The following is a 21,609-nucleotide window of genomic DNA, read 5'->3' as shown; positions in this document are numbered from 1 at the left end:
AGACTTGGGGATAGTTTAGGCCTTGTGACTTATAATAAAGAAACACTTTCAGACAACATCTCACCTGGTCGTCTCCGGATTCGTTTTTGTATAGGATCTTTTTATTGGGTTTTCAATTCAACAGATCTTGGCTCTGTCATGCAAAAAATATCCTGCTTTTTTAAAAACTTTATTTTTCACTGACGGTTACAGTACAGACAGAACAAAAACAGACAGATTGCTAATATCACAGTATATTGCGCATTGTGATAGCCCTTACAAATTTGATTCATGAATGGTACATTTGGCCTGTCCTAGGGCATATTGGGACCTCCTTTGGGCTTGCTGCTTCCGATATGGTGGCCAGGTAGCAGCGGCGTGGGGCACAAATATCTTTTGGTCGGTCGTAGGTTCCACACCTCTTACATAACTTTCTTCGCATTCGGCGGGTCGTATAGACCGCTATCCATGCTGAATCAGGACAGCAAAATACTCACGGCGGTGCTGGCAAATAGGCCGAGACAAGTCATCCACAAACTCATACATACTGACCAGACCGGATAAGTCCCGCACAGACATATATCCGACAATCTTAGAAGGCTCCAACATGCCATAGAGCAAACAGAAAGGGACTCACAAGAGGCTGCAATCATCTCATTAGATGCGGTGAAGGCCTTTGATTCTGTTAAATGGCCCTGGCATATGGCAGCCCTAAAAGAATATGGAATAGGGCCTGGGTACCTGAAGTGGGTGTAATTATTGTAGAGTGCACCACTAGCCAGAGTCAAGAAGGGAACAATCATTTCAGAGAGATGGCAACTCAGCAGTGGCACTAGACAGGGATGCCCTTGGTCCCCGATGCTGTTCATCCTGGCACTGGAACCCTTAGCGATATATCTGAGGCAACAATATGAAGAGGTGGGGATCTATACAAAAGGAGGGCCACATTTCATATCAATGTATGCCGATGATATGCTGTTATACCTGAAGTACCCCGAAGAAAACCTGCAATATATCTTAGAAGTGATGGAGCGATTTGCGTTGCTCTCTGGCATAACAGTTAACCCTGGTAAATCATGTATGGGGAGATATAGGGGGATACCGCGGGAAAAACTTACCACTAATGCAAATACATTGGGAGACCACGACTTTCAGATACCTGGGGATTGACATTTATCACACGGTAGAGGATGAATACAAACAACACAGAAGGCAGTGGCAAACATCGAGAATAGCATGAGATTCTGGGCTAAAATCCCTTTGGCCACGGTAGGGAGGGTGGCATTGTTGAAGATGGTGGTGTTGCCAAGGTTGTTGCATTTTTTGGGGAATATAGCATACATGATACCCAAGCGATTCTTCGTTAAGCTTCTAAGCATACGTAGAGGGTTCATACGGCATAATGCCAGGAATAGAATAGCCCTGTGGAAATTGCAGAACACTTCTGATAAAGGGGGCATAAAATTGACCGACTTTGAGGTTTATTTTCTGGCCAGTCAACTACAACATGTGGCTAAGTGGTTAAAGGAAGACCCAACATCGGAGTCGAGACTGTTGAGGTCTGAATGTGGTCCATACTTTTTGAAAGAATGGATATGGCTGCCAAAACCAGAGCTAGAGAAAGGCACAAGGATGTTAGAACTGGGTTGGAAGATGTGGCGCAAGGCTTGCAAGGTCATGGAGAACTCGGCTCCGTGCTCACAGCAGGTGGCACTGGCCAGAGTGGACGAACAACTGATGAAAATAATCCGCAAACACTGAGAATCGGTGGGCGTTGCAATGCTGGGAGATGTATGCCAAGATGGGAAGATAGTGGAATTTAAAGTATTGATAGAATAAACAGGACTACACTAAGGACAGTATATTACATACACCAGGCTGGTGAGGCGGGTGAGAAAGACATGGTCAGAAATAGTGCTGGAAGATCAACCGGATATGGCTATAGAAACAATTTATGATATCTCAGAGGGGGGACACAAGGTCTCCCGCATCTATGAACTGCTAATGTCCAGGGTGGGAAAGGAGGTGACCCAGCTGAGGCGAGACTGGGAGGAGGAAGCGGGGGAACCCATGAATGAGGGGTTGTGGATGAGGGTCCAGAGGTACCACAAGAAAGTGTCAAGAAATGCAAGACTGCAAAAGATCCAGTTATATGTTACCCACAGAGCGTATATGAGCCCCCAGAGGATTGCCCGATTCAAGAACGCAGGAATACAGACATGTCCTAAATGTGGGGAAGTTAGCGCAGGGATGATTCACATGTTCTGGGCATGCCTGGAAATTGTAGATTCTGGGGAGAAGTAGCCCGTCGCTTTACCGAGAAAGGGATAGCACTAGACGTGAAATCTGTGTGGGCATGCATGGTAGGGGGGTTTCCTATACCACGCAAAATGAAACACGCGAGTAAACTTAAGGACTTGGGCTATGTACTGGCCAAGCATAGAATTGCCATGGGCTGGAAAGCAAACAATAGACCACACGTAAAGGTTTGGTGGTGCGATCTCCAGAAATGGGCAGAAGTGGAAAAGGTGGTATGGAACAAAGTGGCCAATACAGAGGGGGGGAAGAGGAAACAAACTCTAATGGCCTGGAGACACTTGGTGGCCAAACTATTTGGGTCCACCCAGGGCAGCCTAAGTGAACATGATACCTCCGGGAACACAGAGGGGGAGGCACCCCTAGAGGGAATATCGGTAGATGGCGTAGAGGGGTAGGCTCGAGTTAGGGGGGTGGGTTAGGAGGGAGATGGTGGATATTATACGATAAAGCATGGGATGCTTGCTTCCCATGATATGCACTGTCAGGTTTGTTGTGTGTTTTGTTATTTTGTTTGGTTGATGTGAAAATAAAAATATTAAACAAAATATTAATAAATAAAATAAAACTTTCTTCGCATTTGTACACATATATCAGGTCTTTGAGCCGCGCGTAAATTGTGGGTGCTGTTTTTGCCTTCCAGTATCGAAGGATGTTACACTTGGCCACCGCATTTGCCACCGAGAAGAGCCTGCGTATCTTGTTGGGTACTTTCCCAATATCTCCCAATAGATATTTCAATAGAGTGGCAGGCATATGGGTGTCAAGTATTTTGCTGAGCTTGGTGGCCACTTCCTCCCAGAATTGCAGAATGGGTGGGTTTTCCCAGTACATATGTATAGAGTTGGCCTCTGGGAGTTTGCATTTGGGGCACATGGATTGTTTGGAGTGATCAAACCTTGCCACTTTATCCGGGGTGATGTGCAAGTGATTGCGAATTTTGAATTGGACTAGCCTAAAGTTAGCGTTAAGGGATATAGATTTAGTGTGCTGGAAACATCTAGCCCACTTCGTGTCCTCGATTGTTGTGCCCAAGTCTCTTTCCCACTTGGATTTCATTGTGTTTTGAGAGGGGGTGTGGGACCGAACCGTGTTATATAGCAAAGAGATGTTTCCTCTGAACCCTTCCTGACCCATGATACCCATTATAAGTGGGTGGGGGGGTGGAGGTTCTGCCGGGAATGATGGCCGTCTGTGCTTACATGCTGCCTTTAGGCGGTGGAATTGCAAAGATACCGTGAGTCCTGCGCCAACTTTTCCCTGTACCTCCTCCAAACTCCCGCCCGGAAATAGATCCCCCCATTGTCAGCTCATTCCATGGATTCCCAACTCCTCTGCAACATGGTGACTAGTGTGGGGGCAATATCTGTGTAGTGCCATAGAGGGGATGCAGCCCAGTAGGGGTCCGCACACCCCACCCACTGGAACAGTGCGGCCAAGGAGCAAGTCGTGCAGGCTACCGGGTCTATCCCGCCATGGCCGCTGTGCTTCTTCCTGAACATCAGAGCATATATATCTATGGGTGCTGCGGCGTATTTCTCTACTTGTATGTGGGCACAACACTCTGTGTTCTGAAACCAGTACCTGGCGAACTGCGCCTGTGCAGCATAATACAGCGCAAAATCTGGGACTGCTAGTCCGCCAGAGTCATATTTCTCACATAGTTTTGCCCAATTCTGTCTCACCATGCCCCCCCCATACGAAGTTAGATGCAAGTCTCTGCAATTTGTCAAAGACCCATCGGCCCAGCCATATCGGGATATTACTAAACAGATAAAGTAGTTTGGGAACTACTACCATGTTAAGGAGGGTAATACGCCTGTATTTTGATATCGGGAGCTTGTTCCAGAGGGTTAATTTGGTCTCTAGTTGCGTTATAAAGGGGCCATAGTTGGCGTTGTACAGTGTTTTTCTATCGGTGGCCACCACGACCCCCAGATATCGAGCAGAGTTTGGGACCACCGGAAGTGGGTTGTGGCATCCGATCTTACTGTCCTGGATGTCAAAGGGATGATTCCGGACTTGGTTTGGTTAATTTTATATTGTGAGAATTTGGCAAATTCCGTCTCATCTCGCATTATCAGGGCTAAGATGGTCTCAGGGTCCCTTATGTAGAGCATAGTGTCATCCGCGTAGAGTGAGATGAATTGGAGAGGGCCACAGATCCGGATACCCCAGCACGAATGTCTGTCGTAGATATGCCGCATGCCCTCTATAGTAAGGGCAAAAATGAGGGGGGAAGAGGGCAACCCTGGCGTGTACCTCTGTGTAAGTCAAACCCAGAGGATATGGTGTGGTTTGTCCTTATTCTGGCTTTGGGGTGTTTATACAATAGTCGAATGAAACTCAGGAAGCATGGTCCAAAATCCCATTTGTTGCAGTGTGGCATACATATATTTCCAGGACACTGAATCAAATGCTTTTTCAGCATCCAGTGAAATCACTATTGCTTTTGCTTTGGGGTCTAGTTGAGATATTATAGCAAAGAGTCTACGTAGATTGAGGGAGGTAGATCTTGTGGGGATGAATCCTGACTGGGCGGGGTGGACTAATTTGTTCATGTGTGGTAACAGTCTGTTTGCTGTGGCTCCTGCGAATATTTTCGTGTGTGTGTTAATCAGTGACAGGGGGCGGTAGGATTTGGGGTCTTGTGGGGGTTTATGTGGTTTGAGCAGGACAGTAATGATTGCTTCTCTCATGGACCCTGGGAGTATGCTGGTCCCTAGGGCCTCCTCCCACATCTCCAATAATTTAGGGGCTAGTTCTTCCAAGTAGGTTTTATACAGGTCTGCCGGGAGACCATCGGGGAAGGGGACCCACCCAGATGTCAAGTCTTATCGCTTGCCCTACTTCTTCCAGCATTAAAGGGGCTTGAAGTGTTTCCCTGTCTGCCTGTTCGAGCGTGGGGAGCGGGAATGAGGTCATGAACTGCTCTAGCTCATTCGTCGAAACTAGCTCTCAGTAGAAGTCTAAAAAGACCACATTTATCCTGTCTGCTTCAGTATGGACTACTCCATCTTTCCCCATGATACTAGTTATTGGTCTAAACCAGTTTTCCACCTTAATTAAGTTTGCCAGGGACTTCCCTGCCTTGTTTCCCTCTCCGTATCACCTGGCCCTTATCGGTTATGTGGTGTACATTATTTCACGTTCAGCTAGATCTCTATATTTCTCCAACTAGTCTAGTAGTGGCTTGAGAGTTCCAGGCGCTGGTGTTTGAAGAGTGTGCATTTCCTAGAGAGCGTAAGATAAGCTCTGCCTGGTCTAATTCCTTTATAATATCTCGTAGTATGCCTAGTGCACGTGATAGTAGGTGGCCCCGTAGCCATACTTACATATGGTGGCAATAGAATTAACGGAATCCAGGTTGCGTTCAAAGAATTCCGTCATGTCCACCCGCAGGGGTTCAATGATAGTTTCATCTCTCATTAGGGCCGGCGGCATCCGCCATAATCGCGGGCCCTGTTCTGTATTAGTCATGAGGGAAATTGTGTGGATTGATTTATTTGACTGCCTTAGCCCTAGAGGCATGAATGTAGACTTTGATTTGATGTGCTATGTTTGATACGTTATACTTGATTCAATGTGGACTCTGATTTGATGTATTATGTCCGAGTTATATGCTAGGGCTTAACATTGAGCCAATGGAGGCTTAAATTGTGAACGTCGGCTGATATCTTGGGGTAATTGGGACCCAACGACGGCAGGAATATGTACAGAATGATGAAGGTGACCAGTTCTTACATCTGGTACTAATAACGTGAAAAGGGTAATATGACAGAGGTCGATGGAGGATCACGGCCTTCTGAGTTTAAGGAGGATGTAGGGGTGGATCCACATCCTAGCAAAGACACAGCGTGACTTATTGCTTTGCTTCATGGAGCCTGCTGCCTGGGAGACCTGGGGACCCAAGCAGACAACGTCTGCATCATCCCCACTCACCCGGACAATGCTCCTTGGAATATAATCCCCTACACGAATATGGGTCTAGTATGTCCGACCAAAAAAGGTGACAAAAATGCACCTACTAAGTAGGCAATTTACAGGGTGTGGATGGATGAGCCCCAATCCACTATTACTAGAGTCTTTTCGTAAGAGCATGAATATCACTTAAGTCATTTAATTCCTGCTCTACAATTAGAGATCATACTGGTGAAATGCAATACTCTGGTAATACGTTACATCCCTCGACACATGCAATCGGAATTTGCGTAATGCTTCTATACACACAGAGCAGTTACCTACATATGTAGATCAGCCACACACTTTTGAGAAAATAATTGGTTTACTTTCTATGGACCCCGGAAGGGACTACCCGCAGACATTTGAAACACTGCAGTTGCTTCACAAATAGCCTGCAGAGATGTTAAATAGAGCAGATACACATGCGCGCAGGAGATACGCTTCCATCCAAGAATGCGATTATACTACAGACGCGACTGGTGCACATGCGAAAAGAAACAGCGGTCCTATTCCAGAGACCGTGTAGTTCTCTTTGCGCATGCGCCGTTGACTAAATAGAATGTAACAACAACATCCGGGCCTAAGTCCATTATACTCATGCCGGACGTCAGAAGCCCCACTCGGCTCCCGACAAGAGGTAAGCGACAATACTTTAACGCCTACCATGGGCCCTACGAGTCCTCGTAAACCGGCGTATTCAGCAACTGTAAAGTAGTTATACTTGCATGAAAGAAGAAGTCAAAGCATGACTGCCTCGCAGTCACAGAACTAATGTAGCAGCTCGATTTACTCTTGATACTAACTTACAGGACACGCCTCCACTTCGGAGAATATAGAGTTTGGCTAATTTCTTTATATACTGAGCATGGGGTATCTACCAAAGACAGTTAGGTGGATTGCTATAAATACTGCATTAAAATCACGTGGAGGCAAGTTTGAGAGCCTTGATCTTCCTGAAGTTGTAATTACCTTACACTTCCGTTTGCCTGTACTTTAGAATCCTGTTTCTGAGTTCGCCCGTTTAAGGTGGAAATCGCCATACACAAGTGCAAAGGTGCGCAGCCACATCCTAACACGAGAGTGTGTTTAAAGATTGGAGTTATAGATCCCATCAGTATAACTACGAGGTGCTGTTACACTTCAGCAGAGAAAGGCTTCCCTGCGGAGTACGTCTCATTTGCAGGCTCCTTTGTGGAGCAGATACAGGTTGCCATGGCGCCTGTACAAGCTACGGCGGAACCTCTGTCAGCTGACACGTCTCGTACATGAAGGACTTACAACAAGACACGCCCCCCATGCGGGTTTAAAACTGCCGTCTTCCAGAGGGCTTGTTGCTGCTAATTAGTGTTTCTTACTATTTGCGGTTACGTCCGTTTTCCTTTGTGAAACCCTTGTCACGAAGTCCCGACTCTCCTGGTTCCGACCCACGCTTGACATTTGGATTGTTACGCCTTCTACCCTATTGGCACTTCTTACAGACCGCTACGGTATCGACCCGGACTGCTCCTGTATTGACTTCTCTCCTTCCTTATCATTGTGATCTCCTGGTATTCGACGCGGAACGCTATTTGGATTGTCCTTCCCCTCTCCTGCTGCCTTTGCAGCTCATTCGCCAGCGGCTACTCGGAACACCTCAGTTGCTCCAATCTTCGTCTGGAAAGTGTGTGTTTCAGGTAACCTGCTGTGTTCGTTTATTGCTAATTCTGCCAGCGCCATCTTTGACTATTGTGCCTCAATTACCTACTGCTCTGTTGGTATTTCTCTCTACTGGATTTTGGGACATTCATTGGATTACAACACTCAGTGAACTTATTTCAAAGTGCATATTGACTCTTTCCTGATCCTGCACCAACCCGGCTCTAGCGCGTCCCTCGTGCCGCCCGGGTTGACTTCCCTGTACTAACTTACCTGTTTATTATTTTATCCAGTCGTTTTCTCCAATCCTGGAAATCGTTAACCCTTGAGAGTCCCACAACTCAGGTCTGTTGTTTTTGGCTAAAAACTCTATAGGAAGAGTCCATTAGACTATTTTCACTCATTGGGTTTAATTCTTTATTTGTAGGTCCATCCCGGGGAAAGCTCCACTCCAATCCTTGCCTAGGTATTTTCTGTCCAATACTGTTGCTTGATTGCATATTTGTTCCTCTCAGCACTGTTTAATATCTTTGTATTCCTTTGCAGCATTGGTATTGGCAGTGCTTGTTCTCCCCGCTCTTTTATTCAACTGACACCTCTGCCTGTTGCAATCGAAACAGCAGAGAGAGTCCCTCTTTGAGGAAGCCTGAGTCTTGTACTCGGGGGAGCTGGAATTGGAGGCTGAATATCGATTCCAGGACACATCGCCTCCAAGGTCATCTATCCATCTTCCTGACCTGTTTACGGGGCGGTGAGTAACAGGTGCATTAAGACTTACTATCTTGCTTGAATTAAGTTTAAAAACAGCAATAATATCTGGCCCTTTTCTACATTTCCCCATAGGGATTGAAGGTGTGGATACACCTATGTTTTGGAACCAGTAGCATTCAATGCCCTGAAGATGGACCTTTGTATAGTCCGAAACGCGTTGGCAGCACAGTGAATGAATGGTGCTATTTGGGATTGGTGGCTTTCAACCAAAGGATTTCGTTTCTTTGTGACTAAAAGTGGACAGTGTGAACATATGCCAATGATAATTTTCATATTTGTGCCTATAAAAAGCTTTTGGATGAAAAGACTGTCAAAAACAGGGCTTTACACTGTTGGTTCGCCAGGTGAAGGCGATTCTTATGTTATCTTATGTTATACACATAGAAATGCGAAATGTGTTTTGAAGAGAAATTGCTGCTTCAGGTTTTGCTTTGTAATATGAATTTTGAATTGTTACCTTCTTTGTCCCTCGTTTTTGAAAATATAAAAAACCTGTTTTAAGAAAAAAAAAAGTGGGTATTCTTTCTTTGAAAAAAAAAAGTTTGTGTCATAAAATTGTTTCTTTAAACAATATTGGGTAAAATTGTGTTGAATGAAAACGCTTGAAATTGTTAATTTATAAAATGTGAAATGGTTATACTGAAAAACATCTAGCGAATCAACTACCATGCCTGGGAGTATACTTTGACCTGCCCGAGCTAAGTACAACTATCCCTTGAAAAGAGATCCAAAATAAATATGATACAGAGAAATAATTGCAGGCAGTAGAGCCCATGTTAGACTCTGTTAACCTGCCACAATGACATCATTGGGATCCATTTCCCCTTGGAGTGCACTGGTGGTTGGCATGCAGCAATACACATCCTTTTTTCTCCTGTATTAGTCATGACCATTTCCAGTATGACCAGTGAGTGGTCCGACAACGTGCACAGAAGGATGGAACAGTGACCTACCCGGGGAACAAGTTCTGGGGAGGTTAACCAGTAATCAATACAGGAGCTAGAGCTATGCACCGGGGAGTGGAACGTGTAATTCTCGCGGGTGGGGTGGGGCTCTCTCCAAACGTCAACCAATGGCAGTGTAGACATGCCCTGTAGTATTGTCATTGCAGCTTTGGTGTGCGATCCGGGAAGTCTGGACGATATATCCCTCTGTGGGTCCAATATAGTGTTAAAATCCCCTCCCCATAGGACTATGGCATCCCCCGGGGGAGATATCTGTTCCAGGATGTGGAAGCAGAAATCTGGTGAGTCCATTTTTGGGCCATACATGTTGACTAGTATCACCTCTTAATGTCTCAGAGCACCCCATATAATTACAAACTGCCCCTCAGCGTCCACAACTGACCTATTAAGTTGGAAGCCCATGAAACGATGTATGAGGGTCATTACCCCTCTGGATCATGAGGAATGATCTGTGCCTACCCGCTAGCGGCCCCATTCAAGGGCAAAGGTCTCCACTACACTCCCCACAGCATGTGTCTCTGGCAGCAAAAGGATGTCAACCTTATGTCTCCTTGTGTATGCCATACTTTCCTGCCCTTGACTGCGTTCACCAGGCCTCTAATATTCCAGGTGAGAAGCCTAATTTTGAGTGTCAGCCCAAATGTCGCCATGCATGGTCAAAATATGGCAAGTTATTCCTGCCGTTAATCATCTGTTGTACGTCAGACTGTTCTACAGTCCGTTTTTTCCGTTAACCAATATTCCACCACCGCCACCTCCGTTCCAACCCTCACCATCCTTCTGACTGGACAGTGTATCCCCTTGTCGCAACAGAACTGTTTGAAACTGTGGGTGGCTTTTTGTGGCCACGCCTGGTATAAACAGAACATACCGCCTTCGGGGAGCCGCTACCGCTGGCTTAGGCGGAGTAGATGGCCCTCTCACTGCATGTGGATCGAGGGTTATGCGAGTGTAAGGTCCGCAGTGTCTGAGCCAAGTTATTTCATCTGTCATCCATTGTTCGACGTAGAGGGAATGTGTTGTTCGATGTAAGCCATGGCTTTATCCGGTGTTTCAAAGAAATGGCTCTGCCCGCTTGTTGTAGGCGGAGTTCTGCTGGAAACAACATGGCGTAGGGTATCTTCGTGTCCCTGCGTATTTTCTTGACCTGGTAGTACGTGCGTCTGGCTGCTTGCACCCCGTTCGAGAAGTCGGGGTAGATATGGATCCGGGTTGAGTCGAACGTTAGCGAGCCCTTTTCTTGTGCCAAGCAAAGATCTAGTCCCGGTCCCGGTAAATCAATATCCAAGCAATGTTGGTGCGCAGCAGGGCACCGGGTTTGGGCGGTGGGGCCAGTGATCTGTGGGTCCTTTCCACCAGGAATTGGCGTGAGAATTGTGGAAAAGGGAACATTGAGTGGAGGGCATCTTGCAGGAACACTTCCATTGGGACATTTATGGTTGTCTCTGCCATCCCCACCACCCTGATGTTGTCGCGGCGGTATCTGGATTCCAAATCCTCGCATTTGTCCCGCACCGCCTCTAGGCTTTTTAAAATCTCATCTATGTCTTTGCCATGTGTGTCTGTCGTGTCTTCCAGCGTGCTAACTCTGTCTTTGGCCTCTGTGACTCTAGCATTCAACCTTGTGTATGTCAGCCATGATGGAGGTGATGTTGCTGGCAATTTCGTCCAGCTTGCTATTAACCTCCAAGAAGCCTGCCTGTAGCGCCACCATGTATGGGTCCATATTCGTTTCAGTGTGGGGTTGGTTCTATGAAGAGGTGAGATGCAGATGTCCCTGGGATCCCTCGGTGTTGGTTGCATTTGTGTAGGCGTCCATAGGGCCCCTCTTCTTACCCTTTGCGCCTCTTGTCATGTCCCCGTTGGGTGGTCGAGTTAACGTGCATAGTTTGCTTGGCGTGCTCAGTTACCTGTTGCTGGTTACCAAGTTGATATGGCTGGATGTGTTGTGTGGGGGTGACGCAAGGGTACTGTGGTGTTACTTCATTGCTGATCCAAATGCTGTAGGGTCCTGCTCCCCTCCTCAGGACAGTAGCGCCGGTGTCTTGGTTTGCTTGAAGGACCCACCACGTTGCTATCTAGTGGATTTCCCTTTAAGGCGTGGGTCTTGACACCCAAAAGTGTCTTGCTTTGTTCCTGTTTTGCTCTGGCTGAAAACACGGTCCCAATCTTTTAATGTACCCACGCTTCTTTATGTCCCTTGTTTAGTTTCTGAGTGGGTTGGGGAGGCCCCAAGTTGTGAGAGGTATCTCCCTGCTTGTCCACGCGGTCTTTGTATTCCCAGAAAGACTTTATCCTGCAGCCTACAAATAAACGGCCAAAGAACTTGCATCCCCCAGGCCTTCCATTTCTGGTAGCTCGCATTTCTGTTTGCTGGTGTGAACATGGGATTCCTGTGTATGAAGGTGGCTAGTCCTGGGTAGGTTGTGAGCCCTAGCTGGGTCACTAGCATATCCCAGACTCATCGTTGCTGTGATAGTTGGGAGTTCTCCAACTGCCAGTGGCCTATCTCTAGGGGAAGTCACAAGACATCCCCAAATGGATGACCAACCAAGTCTTCCTCAAATGTTTTCCATGTTGTGATAGTTGCAGGACATATCCATTAGCTTAGAGTCCTCAAATTGGAGGCCTTTTAGTAGCATAGTATGTCTGGGCATGCCAAGCCCCTAGATTTCCATGGGAGGTATAACACTCCATTGCCAAATATACTGCATTTTATCTTTTTACAGGTGTGAGAGTTAAAGGAAGTGTCTGGAAAATGTAGGGCAGGATGTTTATCTTTACTGAGTTTATTTTGCCTATCCAATAAATTGTCCAAGCGCCTCTAAGACTGTAGGTCTTCCCTTATTTTGGCTATATCTGTCGGAATATTACATTTTTATAGATCCATTAACTGGGCAGGAATTTGGATGCCTTAGTATTTCTGACTACGGCCCACATCTCTCAACCTGCAAGGGGATTTCAGAGTGTTCCAGACATCCTCTCACATGTTTATGTTTAGCATTTCAGATTTCAGGAGATTTACTTTGAATCCTGAAGCAGCTTAAATTCTTCAAGCACTTGTTGTAATACAGGCAGTAAAGTCCCAGGGTCAGTCAGCGTGAGTAGAATATCATTGGCAAATATCAATATTTTATATTAATTGCCGCCTCATCAGACCCCAGCAATTCCCTGGCTTTCGCTTCCGTATTGGGCTAAGGGCTCAACCACCATCGCCAACAAAAGTGGAAACAAGGGGCAACCCTGTCTGGTACCTTTGTTTAAGCAGAAGGATTCCGAGATATAACCACTGGCTCGGATTTAACAGAGGGGGCTGCACAGATCATCATTATGTATTGTTTGGGGCTGAATTCTATTTTGTTTAGGACTTCCCTGAGAAAGTCACACTGCACCCTGTCGGAGGCTTTCTCAGCAGTTAAGGAGACCAGGGTGGAGGGGATCTTATGTTTATGAGCTATATCTATATGGTCCAGAACCTTGCACACCCCCACTTCTCCCCCCCTCCCCCAAACCAATTTTGGTAGTACTCGCTCTTTTAGCGAGAATAGTCGCATATATTTTCGCATCAGTGTTTAAGGGGACAATACAAGGCACACAGTTGCGGGTCTTTCCCCTGTTTGAGGAGTACTGAGATTATTTCCTCACACACAGTGGTCCACACATCTTCCTGGCTCATGCATGCACTATATGTGTCAACAAGGGGTTGAAGCAGTACTTTCTGGTACTTTTTATAGAAGCGCAAGGTGAAGACGTCTGGGTCAGAGGATTTCCCCAGCTTTTATGCCCCCACCGCCTCCATTGCTTCTTCCTTCGTGATATGTCTCTCCAGCTCCTTCCTTTCCTCTTCTGAAAGAGAGAGAGCAGCTGTACCTTCCATGGAAACTTTACTGCGTCCCCTCTGTATGTCTCACTTGTGTAGAGACTTTAATAAAAATCCCGAAATAGCTGCAGTTTAGCCGATTCTCCATAGAATCTGCTGCCACTAGCTTCATTCAATTTCCTTACTCTATTATTGTTTCGCCTCACATTGATTTGATGCAAGGAGCTTAGATGGTTTATTTCCCATTTCGTAACATCTATTACCCGCCAAAGATTCTGTGCGATTAGATCGTAGAGCCACCAGTTGTTCCTGGCCTCCTGTAATTTTCACATGCATTTCTTAGTATCATTGGCTTCATGTGCCCCCTCTAAATCTTGGATCTTCTGAAGGAGCTTGTCCTCCTCTGCTGTTTTGAGTTTCTTGAGCTGTGCTACCTTCGCCATAATTGATCCTCTGATGGTCACCTTAAAAGCATCCCAGACTATTTGACTCGGTAGGCTCTCGCTCCCCCAGCCCTGCCCCCAAAAGATATCCGTTTCGAATTCCACTGCTTTGAGAAATATTGGGCCTCATTACGAGTCCGGCAGTAACTGTGCCGGAAATTCTGGCAGGTTACTGCCAGACTCGTATTAGCATTCCGCCTCCGTGATTGCCGGAATCACCGGGGCATTACAACCCTGGTAACCCGGTAATTCCAGAGGTGGAATTCTGTTAATCCCCATTCCCATGGAGTCCTGTAGGACTCCATGGGAATGGGGAAGTGGAAACACTGGCACCATGCTGTAATGGTGCCGGTGGTTCCATGTCCGCCTGCAGGCGGGTGGTGTTAAATCCGCCAGGTCAGACCTGGCAGGAGTGACACCTCCCACCTGCAGGACTCTTAATCAGCCGGTCCGGAAAGAACGCTGGTGGTGGATTTACCACCACCGTTCTTTCCAGACCAGCTGACTCGTAATGAGGCCCATTGTGTCCTATATTACGTGCAGGCTCAACTTCCAGGTTCGAGGTAGTACTTGCTGTGGCAGCTCTATCTCGCATGTAACAGGGGTGTGGTCCTAAATTGTGATTGGTCCTATCTCTGTGCCCCCTCAGACTACGGTCTTCTCTTCGCCCACTAGGATGTGGTCAATTCTCGAGTGTGTCATATACATGAGAATAGAATGTGTAGTCTCCTATCTGGTATTCCTCCCTCCATGGGTCTCAATCTCATGTCCTCCAGGGCTTGCCGGATCATCTGCTGCCAGTTGCGCCTGCCCCCACCTATTCTGTCTGGACATATCCTTGCTATTATTAAATACTATATTGAAGTCGCCCATCAATATGAGTGGCCCTTCCGCTGTTGACTGGAGCGTAAGAAGGAATTACCTCAGGAAATCATTTTGGCTCGTATTCGGACAATATATCGAGGTTAGTATTATGGGATCATTCTGTACCTTGCCCTTAAGTATTAGGTTTCTACCATTTTTATTGCTCAGCTGGGACACTACGTGGAATGGAACATCCGGCCCCATAAAGATAGCCACCCCATTTGTTTTCCTTCTCCCGGATGCAAAATACTGCGTGGGGAAGTGATTGGAAGTCATCGTGCGTGTGTCCGGAGATAGCAAATACATATTCTGGATTTCTTCTACTTGTGTTTTAAGGTCTTTAAGTAACTTCATTTGTTTCAGCCTTTAGTGCAAGGAGTTGAGTCCCCTTATGGTAATTGAGGCAACTTTGAATGCGTGGTGTAGGAGTATCAGCATGTGCTGCTGTGCTCGTGCACAGCAATTGTCAGGCTGTGAGTAGCCCCTTCTGTCGATCCCTTACCTGGTTTCCTTGACTACTGACCTTGCTTTAAGAGTGTCATTTTTTTGCATGCCTGTCACCTCACCCTCAATCCCCACTTGGCCTATCCCTGTGTGTCCTTCCCATCCCCTCAAGCATGACCCCCCCTCAACCCTCAGAAAGAGTAGCCTGCTCCGACAATGGAATCAGCAGACCAAGGTTGTTGTGGGTGTGGTGTGTGAGCCCAGTCCAATGCTGTGTCATGGAGCAGGTTCACACCTCTGTTTCTCTTCCTCAGGTGCCCATAATTTTACCAGCATCAATACCAAAGGCAGTATAATCCCCAGACACTGCAGGCTGCTTGAGTTCCTGTATTTGTCTCTCCTCGGTTTCCAGACGTTTTTACTCTCCAGCCTTGGCAAGTGCCCAGATCCTCTCGGGAGGGGATCACAGGGGACCCCAACACGCTCCTCCAATCCATTCTACAACTCTGTCATGGCGTCCATTCCAGTCCTGGTACTTCTGGTAACTGAGTGCTCTTCTATCCTTGTGACAGTCTTATTGACTTCTGCCTTTCAGTCCAAACTGGGGGTACCGACCCTGAACTAAAGAATCATGACTCTGTATTTGTGGTCTATTAGTTTCTTCCCTGATCAAGAAGCTGTACCCCCTTTTGTTGGCTGGGGATCAGATTCCTCCTCAAGCGGACCGCTATCTTTGTCGCCTCGCTAGACGGTTGCAGGGCATCTGCAGACCCCTCTTCCGCCCGGTGGTCCAGTATGGAGTACGCCTCATTAGCTGTTGTCAGTTGGTTTTTGTTATTCCACATGAATATTAGGCCAAATGGGAAGGTCCATCAGTACCAGACTTATTCTTCTCTCAGCTTCTCTGTAACCCGCCTGAACCCGATCTCTTCTGTAGTGTCAACAGGGATATATCTTGAAATATCAGTAGTGTGTGTCCCATGAATGCAATCGCAGCCATTTCCCCGACACGCTTCAGGATTCTTTTTTTCATGACACATGTCTCTTAAACAGTTCCACTATTTAGGCAAGCTGTTTCGATCCTGTGCACTCTGTCTAGAGTGAGTGTTAGGGAGAATTCTCATTCTATGGCTAATTTCCCTTACCTAGTGAGTCCCTCAGCAGCTTTGCTGGATTTCTGGAGTTTAGTTTTTCCACTTGGTAAGAGAGTGTGAGCTTTTCCCCCACTCTTACCTGTGTTTTGCCATGTATATTTCATCTGTTTTTGTGATTGTGGACTCTGGAGCACACCACTTCAGTAGGCCCACTCTTTTGTGTTACACGGCACCTTCAGTGCAGTGACACAGGGTTGTCTCTTAGACTTCCCACCAACTCCATTTCTGGGGCTGACTACTGTCCCCCAGAAAAGGGTAAAGTTGCCATTAACTTTACATAGTCATTTAACCACAGATCCAGTACACCCCAACTTACATTGAGTATTGGAAAGGGTTAATCATTAGCCATTTTTTTTAATTGATTTTAGCTGAATTTAATCAACTTTTTCAATTTATAACACATTTATCAAAATTACATATAAAACACATGACAGTATAAAACATAAAACCATAAAACAAGAGCATTCTCTTCAATTCATCATAACTGGAATAACATCCTAGAATATTGATATCACATGTAGCAATGAAAAAATAGTGAGTGAAGAACACAACCATGATAATTAAAAAAATGAAAAGGTTTTCTGAGACGAAAAAATACAGAAAAAATACAGAAGAATACAAGAACAAAGATACCACATATCACTAGTGGTAACATAAAAACAAGACAATTAGCATTTGGCTTTCATGTTGTAATCACTTTGTACGTGGTAGTGGTCATAATAATTAAACATCACATAAGGTTGTAAATCCTTATAGAATGCGTTATATACTACAACACCCCCGCTAGCACCAATACTAGCGATTACATTTGAATATTGCATTGCCAGTCAATTGGCAGAGCAATAAATATAACACTGATAGATCTCAGAGGACATTCACCATCCAGGAACAATCTATTTTATCAAATCTAAGGCTCGCAGAAAGTTGATTGTTGCCAATTTTATACTCATGGAGTTAGTGGTGGTAATCGCAAGCCATCTAAATTCATGTCTCATCTGACTAAAATAGGCCAAGTGTTTACTGAAGTGACTTTGTCTTAAATGCATAAGATCTGGACAGTCTACTATGACATGCTCTAAGGTTTCAACAGTTGTTATATTGTTGCAAAAACGACACCCTGAGGATTCAGGCGCAATCTCTTTCCTGCGTGCTTGAATTTCACAAGTGGGGCACAAGTTAAAACGCATACGCAATAATGCATTCCTAATTGTAGGAGAAATGCCATTTCTCTATAACATTTTGCAGCGAACACAGAGGGGTCAAAGTCTTTATACTTCAAGCAGGCATCTCTAGTATCAATCCAATCCATCATATAGAGCTTTTTCTTTGCTCTATCCGGATCGGAGACAAGAGTTTCGATAGAAATTTCCGCATTTATTAATATGGATAAGATGTTTTTAGACCATGTTTTAGGAAACTGATGGGAGGACGACAACAGATAACTGGATATTGTGGCTAAGGTAGAATTATCAAGTGCAGATAATAAGCATTTTCTAAACAAGCTACATAAGCGCCAATTGTACATTGCCAATAACGAGGTCAGTCCTAATTCATATCGAATCATCGTTCCTGGAGTGCTTTGTGGTAATTGAAGAATTGCACGCCAAAACTTTGTTTCCAGTACATTCAGAAACACTGGTTGAATTACACTATATGTTTCTAAACCGTATAAAATGGTAGGGATGACATTTTGTATCCAAAATATAAGGGCAGGTTTCATAGAAAATTTCCCATATTTGTGCATAAGTCGAGTCTGGTGTATTGCTGCGAGAATTTTAACTTCAATTTTTGTTAACTGAGATTGGATAGTCGCGGGACCATCAAATACGATGCTCAAATATATGTAGTTAGGAACCACCTCGAGACTTATGTGTTCTATTTTCCAGTTCATTTGGTCACTGCGCTTGCCTTTTGGAGTATAGACAACAATTTGAGTTTTCTTGTTTTTACCACCAGTTCATTAGATTGAAAATATATACATAGTGCTGCTAGGAGGTTTTGAATACCTATGGGTGTTTTAGATATTAGCACTAAGTCATCCGCATACCATAGCGCTTTTACCTCGATGTTGTCCAATTTCGGTGCATCTGCGCAAATCTCGTCAAGGTCACTTCTGACGTCATTAATGAAGAAATTGAACAGCGCCAAGGCGAGTATGCATCCCTGTTTAAGTCCCCGTTCAGTCATGACCGCCGATGATAGAAGCCCCTCTAAGTTTAATCTTACACTAATTGAGGTGTTCGAGTGTAATGCAAAGATAATGTCACTTAAAGTTGACGGGCAACCAGCTTTTAACAATTTTATCCATCAACCGAGGTCTAGAGACTGAATCAAAGGCCGAGTGTAGATCTACGAACGCAAAATACATGGGCTGTTTGATGGAGTGTGCTCGATGTTTAATAGCGTGAAGAGTGATTAGGTTCACCGCAGTCCCTAGACCTGCAACAAAGCCTGTCTGGGCGGGATCACGCTGCTTTGCATTGAGGGTCCATTGATTAAATTCCTTCAACACCAAACGGGAGCTCTTGAAGAAGATGACTTACTTATGAATTATCTCACGATGTCTATAGAGCACTCCAGAGACCAGCTTGAAGAAACTATGAGTATATTTATACTTAATCATGTTAAAATCAGCATATAGTTGAGAGAAGTGCTTTACCCATTGTGCTTCTGGGACACCATTTAATTGGAGCTCCAGTTGAGAAGAGGAATTACACATGTTCAATAATTGCCACACTTGTGCCGAGTTTTTTGCATAACAAGCAGACAAGAAATTTTCACCATCAGCTTGAAAAAGCTGCGCTTTTCTGGCACGAGTCCAGTTACGATATAAACATTTAGCTGTTTTAACGGCTTTGAGTTGTTCATTTAACGGCAATTTGCAACAATTATGTATTTCTTTTCTTAGCAGGGTTTTGCGTTGTTGTAAAGCAAGGTCAAAACCACGAATGTGAGATCGAGCTGGTCTTATGATTAACGGTTGGATGTTTCTGAACTTAACGAGCACATCAACATAAGTTGTTACATCATTTGTGCTTTGGTGTTTTAAAATGGCTGTATTTAAAGTCTGTAGCTTAGCTGGTGACCAATGAAAGCGATTCTTACCATTATTAGTTTTGAGCACTTGTTTAGACCATTGTTTAATGGTAGTGTCTGATTGACATAAGTCAGACCATTGGAGAAGCAGTAAATGATGATCACTATGTGTTTGTTTTATAATTTCGAATTTGGTGGCATTTGCATGTATGCCTTCACTCACATAGATGTAATCTATAGTGGATCTAGAGGTTCCTCTTTCCCACGTGTGTTGAGGTGGAATGTCACCCATGATAGTCCCATTCGTTATTTTCAAGTTTAGATCTTGAATGAATATACTCCATTTCTGGCTTGCAAGGTACAACCCCTTATTGAGTGTTGGGAGACATACCAGATTGAAGTCACCAACCACCATTATACCAGAGATCGATTGCAGGGCAATGGTTACAAATACTGATGATAAAGCACGATAGAAGGCATCATCAGTAATGCCTGCAGGGTTACGATACAGGTTTATAAGTACATATACATGAGGTCCATGAGTGATTCTGACCACCTGAATAAATCTATTCGGAGAAAGCCACTCCCCAATTTGGAAATTCCTACTGGATTTTACAGCCACCATTAAGCCAGCTGAGGGCCTGCCTTTGATTGAGGCCACTGCTGGAAGCAAGCAAAAAGCATGGTCATCCCATATGGGTGCATGTAACATCCAAGTCTCTTGCAGAGCTACAATGTCATAGTTGTTTAATTGAGCATTTACTGTCCACTGTAGGTGCGAGAAACCTTGTGTATTCCAACTTGCCAGAGAGATGGATTGACACTTCTCGACTATTAGTGGTTATAATGAATTTTTTGTTGACAACCTGCTCTGAGAGCAGTTCACCTGAGTGCAGAAGGTACATGCGCACTCTGTGGACGGTGTCTGTGCTGCTGTCTCAGTTTGTTCTCTGTTCACTTGGGCAAGTGGACGAGCTGGATCTAACACGAGCAAAAAGCCCAAACTAAAAAGGTAAATTTTCGCTTTCCATAAAGCGTTTCGGACCAGCCACCGATTTGATCCATAATCTTACAATTGATAGATTATTCTCACAGATGAATTCAATCTGGTCAAAATCACTCGAGGACAAGTCCTCCAGGGACTGGATGTCAGCAAAGATATTCAAAACACTTGAACGACAAATCATATTTTGGAAAGGGCCCCTCTCGACACTTTAATATTAAAGTATGAAAAGAGTTTAACCGCTGTATTTTAATATCTTTATGGGTATGCTCTTGAGTTTTGGGATTCACACCAGGGGTCACATTAGAGATTCTCCTATTTGAACAAGAGGTAGGAAGGTTAAACTGCACCTTCTGCACAGGAGCGTCATTTAGGCGGCCCGCAGATTGGTCTCTATGACGACACTCATCTTGAACCTGACCAGAGACAGGTATTCCGGCAAAGGCTGGAATTTCTGTCGCACGATTTATCTCAGGAAGCACCTCGGCCAGCCTCTTACCAAGATAGGCATCTACAGCTGATTCCAAAGCAGACAGCTGATTTTCAAAGCCTGCAGAAGCTGCAGGAACTGTCCGTCGGCCGGAGTTCACCACAGCAGAGCCGGACGAGAGAGAAGAAACCACACCACTCTGAGTGTCAAACTTTTGGGGCACTGTTAAGGTTGAGCCACGCTCAAAAAGATCCACCAGTTCATTCAGAGGCGCATAAGCACTAGGAGGAGCTTGGGATGAATTTACAACCAGCGGACCAGAAGTGGAAAAGGTTGCGAATTCGGAAGCCACAGACACCAATGAGGGAGCAACCATATCTTTAACGACTTTCAGGCTTTGAGGTTGAGGCGCTATAGGCGAAGTGGCCCCAGTCGCAGAGGGGATTGGTGGATTTTTTAACTGAATATTTTGATTAGTCTTTCGCGTTGTTGATATTTTGGATGTTGATTTAGTTCTTTTTAGAGCTAAAGTTTTACTCTTATTTTTCTGACCAGGAACCTGATCTGTGGGAGAGCTGCTAATGTTGTTAGCAGCAGGGTGATCAGGTCTCTGTGGAGAATCAACACTGATCCACGAGTCATTTTTGTGGTCAGTAACGTCTTCTATGCACTCTGCAGGACGAATTATTTTTGCAAAGGTTGGAACCGCTGTTAGTGGAGTTCTTACGCTCCTAGACTTAAGAACATGATTAAGTTCCAACCCTGACAATCTCTGTATGATGTCTG

General features: G+C 45.2%; 1 protein-coding gene across 4 annotated transcripts in view; it reads right to left on the bottom strand.

The window, feature by feature from the left end:
- The window catches only part of RALGAPA2 (Ral GTPase activating protein catalytic subunit alpha 2), a 3,672,963-nt gene that overhangs the window by 946,754 nt on the left and 2,704,600 nt on the right, over positions 1 to 21,609 (bottom strand). The gene's annotated exons all lie outside the window — the stretch shown is intronic.

This window comes from Ambystoma mexicanum, chromosome 4q (assembly GCF_040938575.1).
Source record: "Ambystoma mexicanum isolate Mex_15411 chromosome 4q, UKY_AmexF1_1, whole genome shotgun sequence".
Lineage (NCBI taxonomy): Eukaryota > Metazoa > Chordata > Amphibia > Caudata > Ambystomatidae > Ambystoma > Ambystoma mexicanum.
Note: the sequence above shows the minus strand (reverse complement) of the source record. Positions and strands in the feature narration are given on the sequence as shown.